General features: G+C 37.7%; 1 pseudogene; it reads left to right on the top strand.

The window, feature by feature from the left end:
- The first annotated feature begins 440 nt into the window (after positions 1-440).
- Positions 441-971, top strand: LOC129475808 (large ribosomal subunit protein eL32-like; annotated as a pseudogene).
- Positions 972-6,394: the final 5,423 nt, after the last annotated feature.

Raw genomic sequence — 6,394 nt, 5'->3', positions numbered from 1 at the left:
TATTGTGGTCCATCACCTACTGTTTAGCTGACAACATTGCAGCTGGTTTTATCTATATCTATTATCCCATTCCGATGAAGAGTAGTAAAGATCTTTACCTTCTCAGTCTGGGCTAATTTTTGATTTCTCATTATGCTTTAAGAAATTTTTAAATGTTTTAATTTATATAATTTTGTACAATATTTTCATCACATTTACTGCTAATCCCTGAAGTCCCCACGTATTGGTTAATGGCTAGACTTCTGTGTGTATGGTACATTGTGTTTTCGAAGATGGCCATAACTATATTTCCCATCCCACATACTCTTTTGCAATGTGATCTTGTCACTCCTTTATGAAAAGGTGGAGTCTACCTTTTTTCCCTGTTGAATCTGGCCCTTTCCTCTGACCTGTTTGGAATGGAATGCATCTCAAGTGATACTGCGTAACATCAAAGGATGAGCCTTGCTCTCTTCCTCTGTGCTGCCTACGGAGGTGGCAGCCATCTCCTGCTCGGCATCATGGCCGCCCTCAGACCCCTTGTGAAGCCCAAGATTGTCAAAAAGAGAACCAAGAAGTTCATCCGGCACCAGTCAGACCGATATGTCAAAATTAAGCGTAACTGGCGGAAACTCAGAGGCATTGACAACAGGGTTCATAGAAGATTCAGGGGCCAGATCTTGATGCCCAACATTGGTTATGGGAGCAACAAAAAAACAAAGCACATGCTGCCCAGTGGCTTCCGGAAGTTCCTGGTCCACAACGTCAAGGAGCTGGAAGTGCTGCTGATGTGCAACTAATCTTACTGTGCCGAGATCGCTCACAATGTTTCCTCCAAGAACCGCAAAGCCATTGTGGAAAGAGCTGCCCAACTGGCCGTCAGAGTCACCAACCCCAATGCCAGGCTGCGCAGCGAAGAAAATGAGTAGACAGCTTGTGTGCAAGTTTTCTGTTTAAATAAATGTAAAAACTGCCAAAAAAAAAAAAAAAAAGGATGAGCCTTAAGAGATCTGTAGCTTACTCATTCACCTTTTTGAATGGTCATTCTTTGAACCCATCTACCCTGCTGTGAAGAAACCCAAGTAGCTATGTGGAGAGTCCCACCTGCAGGAGAACTACAGCCTCCAGTTGAGCTCAGTAACCATCCAGTAGCCAGCCATGTGAGTGTAGCCATTCTGAACTTTTTAGATATCCCTGTATCTTAGCCAACACCATGTGAGGCAGAAGAAACACCTGGTTAATAAACCTAATCATGAAAGATAGTAAATTGATTTTAGAAGCCACTAAATTTTTGGATGCATGTTACACAGTAATAGGTAACTGAAATACTACATTTATGTGACAACTTATTTTTTTCTTCAAGATCTCAACTGTTCATGGGAGTCTATGACGTAGAGTTTTTAAAAGTCAGATGAGGACTAGCAATACAGGTGTTAAGCCATCATTTAGAATCATTTTCAAAATTTCAAGTTTTTTTCTGAAGAGAGGTGAAGGCTGAAGAAGGTTGAGGAGCAATAAGGATGTTTCCAATCAGAAATCTGTTACTGGAGGAGGCATCATCTGGAAAATACTCTGAATAAAAGTCAAATTTCCTTATCTTAGTGTTAAGTCGCCACGATTTAGCAGTGTATTACTTTTTCATCTTGGCGTCTTTACTGCTCACCTTTTGCTTTCTTTTCACAATTCCGTCACTCACGTGGTTTCTCCTGTTTGGAAGAACTGTCTACTTTTGAATTACTTGATGAATACCTACTTATTTTATGAAGGCCAGCTCAAATACCACCTCTCCCAGAAAGACATTCCTGATGCTCTTAGCCAAAAATTCTGTATATCCCTGGGTATGAGATGTTATCCAAGTTCATGAGTGGACAGAATAAAAATATTGGCCAACTCGCATATATTTCAAAGATATTTGAATATATTTGAATGTATCTCGAATATACTTTTGAAGATAATTCTAAATGATGGTTTCACACCTTTATTGCTAGTACTCAATACATTTGACCAATCTACATTCCTACTATATTAGTCTACTGACAATATCAAATGTATCAATAGATTTACACATGCATATTTAAAATCGCATTTATAATACCTGAGTTATTTCAGAAATAGTACTTTGTTCTATTTTCACTTTTTTTGAACAATGTTATTCAAACTTGGCACCTATGCTTTCAGTGTCATTGTCTTTATGATCATTAAAGTCACTCCTTTTGGTCCTCTAACATGGTTTTGCAGAAGATACCATCTTTGCTTTCACTTATGTTGTTCGAAATATACGACTTCCTATAACGTTGTTACTAGAAGCTTTAACCCAAGCTGCAAAAATCCATACCTGTGTGATTAGAAGAGTGTTTTGTTTCTTTATTTTCCGTTCTTTAGGCATATATTAGTGATTTCCACAAATTAACCATGTATCATCATTTGCACATGTAAAGCCGCATGCCCCAGGATTATTTACTGAGTTTGGGCCAAATGTGTTTTCCTATTTAAAAAACTGATTATTTTTTGCTTGGTGACTTGTAATATAGAAAAAAAAAAACCCGATTATTTTATCTGAAATTGGTTGATATTGATTTAAAACAGGTGCTTTTAACCCTGGCTGTAGCTTAGAATTACCTGAAGAACATTAAAAACTACAAGTAGGGCACACTGAGGTCCTCTCTCCAGCATTCTAACTTAATTGATCTGGGATGGAGCCTTGGAATTTTAGTTTGTGAAATCTCCCCAGATGATTCTAATGTGCAACAAGAGTTTAGAACCACTGATCTAAAACCAATGTTAGTAGAGCAGTGGTTTTCAGAATGAGGTACTTAGACCAGCAGCATAAGCATTCCTTGGGTATTTGTTAGAACTATGCCTGTTTCAGCCCCACCCCAGACCTCAGAAAGTTTTAGGATGGGGCTCAGCAATCTGTGTTTTAACAAACCCTCCAGTTGATTCTGACGTACACTGAAGTAAGAGTCCCACTGGTTTAGACTAATGTATTTTTCTGGAATAGTAGTTTGTTGTTCAAAGTATATTTATTGATAGAACATGTAGTATGAAAAAATGTATAAGGAATGCAATATAAGGGAGAGGTCATTTGTAGAAAAATGACTTGCCTTGTATTCAAGCATATATAGCAACCTCTCCTCTGAATTCCTATATACAGTGCTTTAACTGTACATCTTTTAGATATTGACCACATTTCACATTGCAATATAGATAATTGCTTAAGCTTTTTCGCTAAAGCTAGGCTAAGTATTCTGAGAAGGATCCAGGATCAACAACAGTATAAAGAATAGGGATCATGAACAGATGCGCAAACTAGAAGGTGACAGATTAAATGGCATTGATCAGAGGATACCTCAAAACAGTTACTCTCTCAGCTTTCCTCTGTTCTGAATTCTAGCTTTTATTTTATACTTCCTCTAGCCTCCTATTTTGCTCTAATTTCTAGAAACATAATGGAGAAAGATAAGGCAGTGTTCTAATTATTTCATGGTTGGTTCCAAGCAATGGGAAGTGGGTTGGCCAAATAATTCCTCTACAAGGCATGGCTAGCTCTGTGCATTTTCAAAGGGCAAGCAAGTGGAGGAGGCACCCATTAACTCTGGGGCCATATGGATAGATGCATACAAAATACAAGAATTTTGGCCTTATTGGCTGTACAACACAGTGCTTATAGTTAACAATAAGGTATTGTGTACCTCAAATTTGTTAGCAGGGTAAATTTCATAGTAAGTGTTCTTACTTCCCCCAAGCACAAAACCACAAAGGCACACAAGAAAACTTTTGGAGGTGATGAATATATTTATAACCTGGATTGTGAAGGTAACATAAGTTTATACATATGTACACAATCACCAAATTGTATATATTAATTTTGTGCAGTTTCTATATAACAATTATAACTAGAAAATTATTCCTTGACAATTACAACTGGTAAAAATAGATTTTAAGAGGGTGCCATTGACCATGATATCTTAGGGCTCAAACAGAGGCAAGTGAGACTCCTAAAGCATAAATCTTCCTTTCAGTGGTAATTTTAGGAGTTAGCCACACAAGTGGCTGATAAATATACAATGTCCAGTTGTATAGATAAATATACAATGTTCTAATGTTACCTCAAGGCCTGAATTTAGGAATTGAAAGCGTTTGGTTTTTCACTGTGGTGAAGAAATCAGTAGTAACTTTAAAATACCCTTGAGTTTCCCTCTGCTCATTTATCTCCCAAATCTATAGTTCATGTTTTCTTTCTGTGATATCCACTTCCTTGTAATAATTGGCTTCTGAGATTAATAAATTCTTGAAAGCATAGGAAAAAATGAAAATTTGTCTCTGAGAGCAGGGACAAGTTTTTTTAAGAGAGAAAAAATGAAAAGATGCAGTTATTGTTTTTAAAGCCAGAGGCAGATTGTGCTGGCAATAAAGGAGAATTTGTGAGATGCTTTGTGGAATTGAAAGTTCTGCTTTGCTTTCTCTGCCACACTTAGAGAGCCTATTCATCTGTCCTTTCAACACCACCAGTATTTTTGTAAACATGAAAAACACAACCAAATGACCTCAAGCTCTTAATTGCTGTGGAAACAAGCTGTAGGAAAAATACAAGACTGATGACGTATACCCTGAGCATTCATTGCTCTGCAACAGTATTAGAAGAGAACAAACACCTTGAGATGGTTCTAGTTTTGAACATCTTTCCTTGGGGAATGCATTCAGGAATAATCTCATGAGTTTGCAGAAGATGTGAATTGAATTTCTTTAAAAGGATGGGAATCTAGAAAGTAGTTCCCTGCTAGGTATCACCAAGCAGACAAGCTCAACACCATTCTTTTCTGCTTCTAGGTGCTTTCCATTGCCCCAAAGACAGAGATGTTAAGTGCTGTATTGCCCAGATTCCCTTGTAGCTGGTGTTCTTCATGTCTGCCAAGGGGATATATTAACACTGGATATTGGGAAGGCAGAAGCAAGCACCATATAGCATGGCCCAGCAGCTCTTTCGAAAGGCAAGGTGGTGGATGCATTTGGTTCTTCTGAGGCATGTGTGGAGAAGTAGTGTCCCCTCCTAGCTTTATGGGTGTCAAGTAGAGGGCACCTGTAAAAATAGCAACTAGGGATTTCGTGGAACACTCCTATACAGTGATTGGAATTTCTTATGGCTGCATGGCTGCTGGCTATGTGTCATCTAAGCTCATTTTGTTGGTCCTTCCCAAACTTCTTAAGACCGCTGGTCCCTAAAGGTATGTGACCTTTGGCTAGCTACCATTTTGCTCCGAGTCCACATTACAAAACTATACCTTTCCTGTTCATGTCTATATACATTCATGCTTCTATTAAATTGATCAGTTAAAATAAATAGGTATCTTAATTTATTTGAGTTGCTCTACTTGGCCATCGAAACAAAACTAACATTACCATCTCACACATGGACACACACACACACACACACAACTAACCAGCTATGTCAGGTTCCTTGGCTTTCTGCTGAGGCTAACAAAAATCGTGTTTGGAACCTCCATCTCACAAGCAATTACAAGTAGGGTTAACCCCAGTTCCTTTATCATCTCATCACTGGGTTTCAGAAGGGGCCAGTGTCACCTAAGGAATTGATGTTTAGCATGCAGGCTGTTAAAAAGGGACCTATGAAGACATGGTAAGAGTAGTGGAGAACTCTTACACACAACTCTCTTGATGGAGTCAGAGTGTGTATGTGTCTTTATGTGTGTGCACACGTGTGTAGGAGGCAACTGAGTTTGTTTTATTTTGATGGAAAATCAGGGCATCTCAAATAAATTAAGATTCCAACTTGTTTTAACTGATTCATTGTGTATGAATTGTGCAAAAATATGACTGGGGAAGGTATAGTTTTATAATGTCAAAATAGGAGAATAAACTTTTCTTTAAATAAAGATCATTATTTATTCCAAAAATGTTGACAAAAAAGAAAAGAAAGGTTTTATTTCATTACCAATGGTTTTAAAACAGAGTTGAAATATAAGTGAGAAGAGATGGGGATGTACAACATGTTGCTGGAGGGGCAGCCACATACAAAAACTATTGTGGTTGCAAAGGGAAAACTCCCATCAGTATGGATTTTTACAGGGTATTCTCAAAAGAAAGCTAGATTACAGAAGAAACAATCGTCAGAATTACCCAATTATTACGTTAGATTTATCTTTTATTTTGAGGAAAATGGAACTGAAAACAGAGAGTAGAATAAAAATATTCAAGAGGGAAGTAAATGCTGAGATACATAAGGAATAAGGCATCCCTATCTGTTTTGAAAGAATCCATCTTCAGAACTACATGAATTACCTACAAGGGTAAGGAAAAGGTGTTTGCATGTGATAAACATGTATAAAACATTCTTGAGAATTTGGGGAAAATGTGTCTAACAGTCTCTAGTCACAGAATGCATATGCTACTAATG

Source organism: Symphalangus syndactylus, chromosome X (genome assembly GCF_028878055.3).
Source record: "Symphalangus syndactylus isolate Jambi chromosome X, NHGRI_mSymSyn1-v2.1_pri, whole genome shotgun sequence".
Classification (NCBI taxonomy): domain Eukaryota; kingdom Metazoa; phylum Chordata; class Mammalia; order Primates; family Hylobatidae; genus Symphalangus; species Symphalangus syndactylus.
Note: the sequence above shows the minus strand (reverse complement) of the source record. Positions and strands in the feature narration are given on the sequence as shown.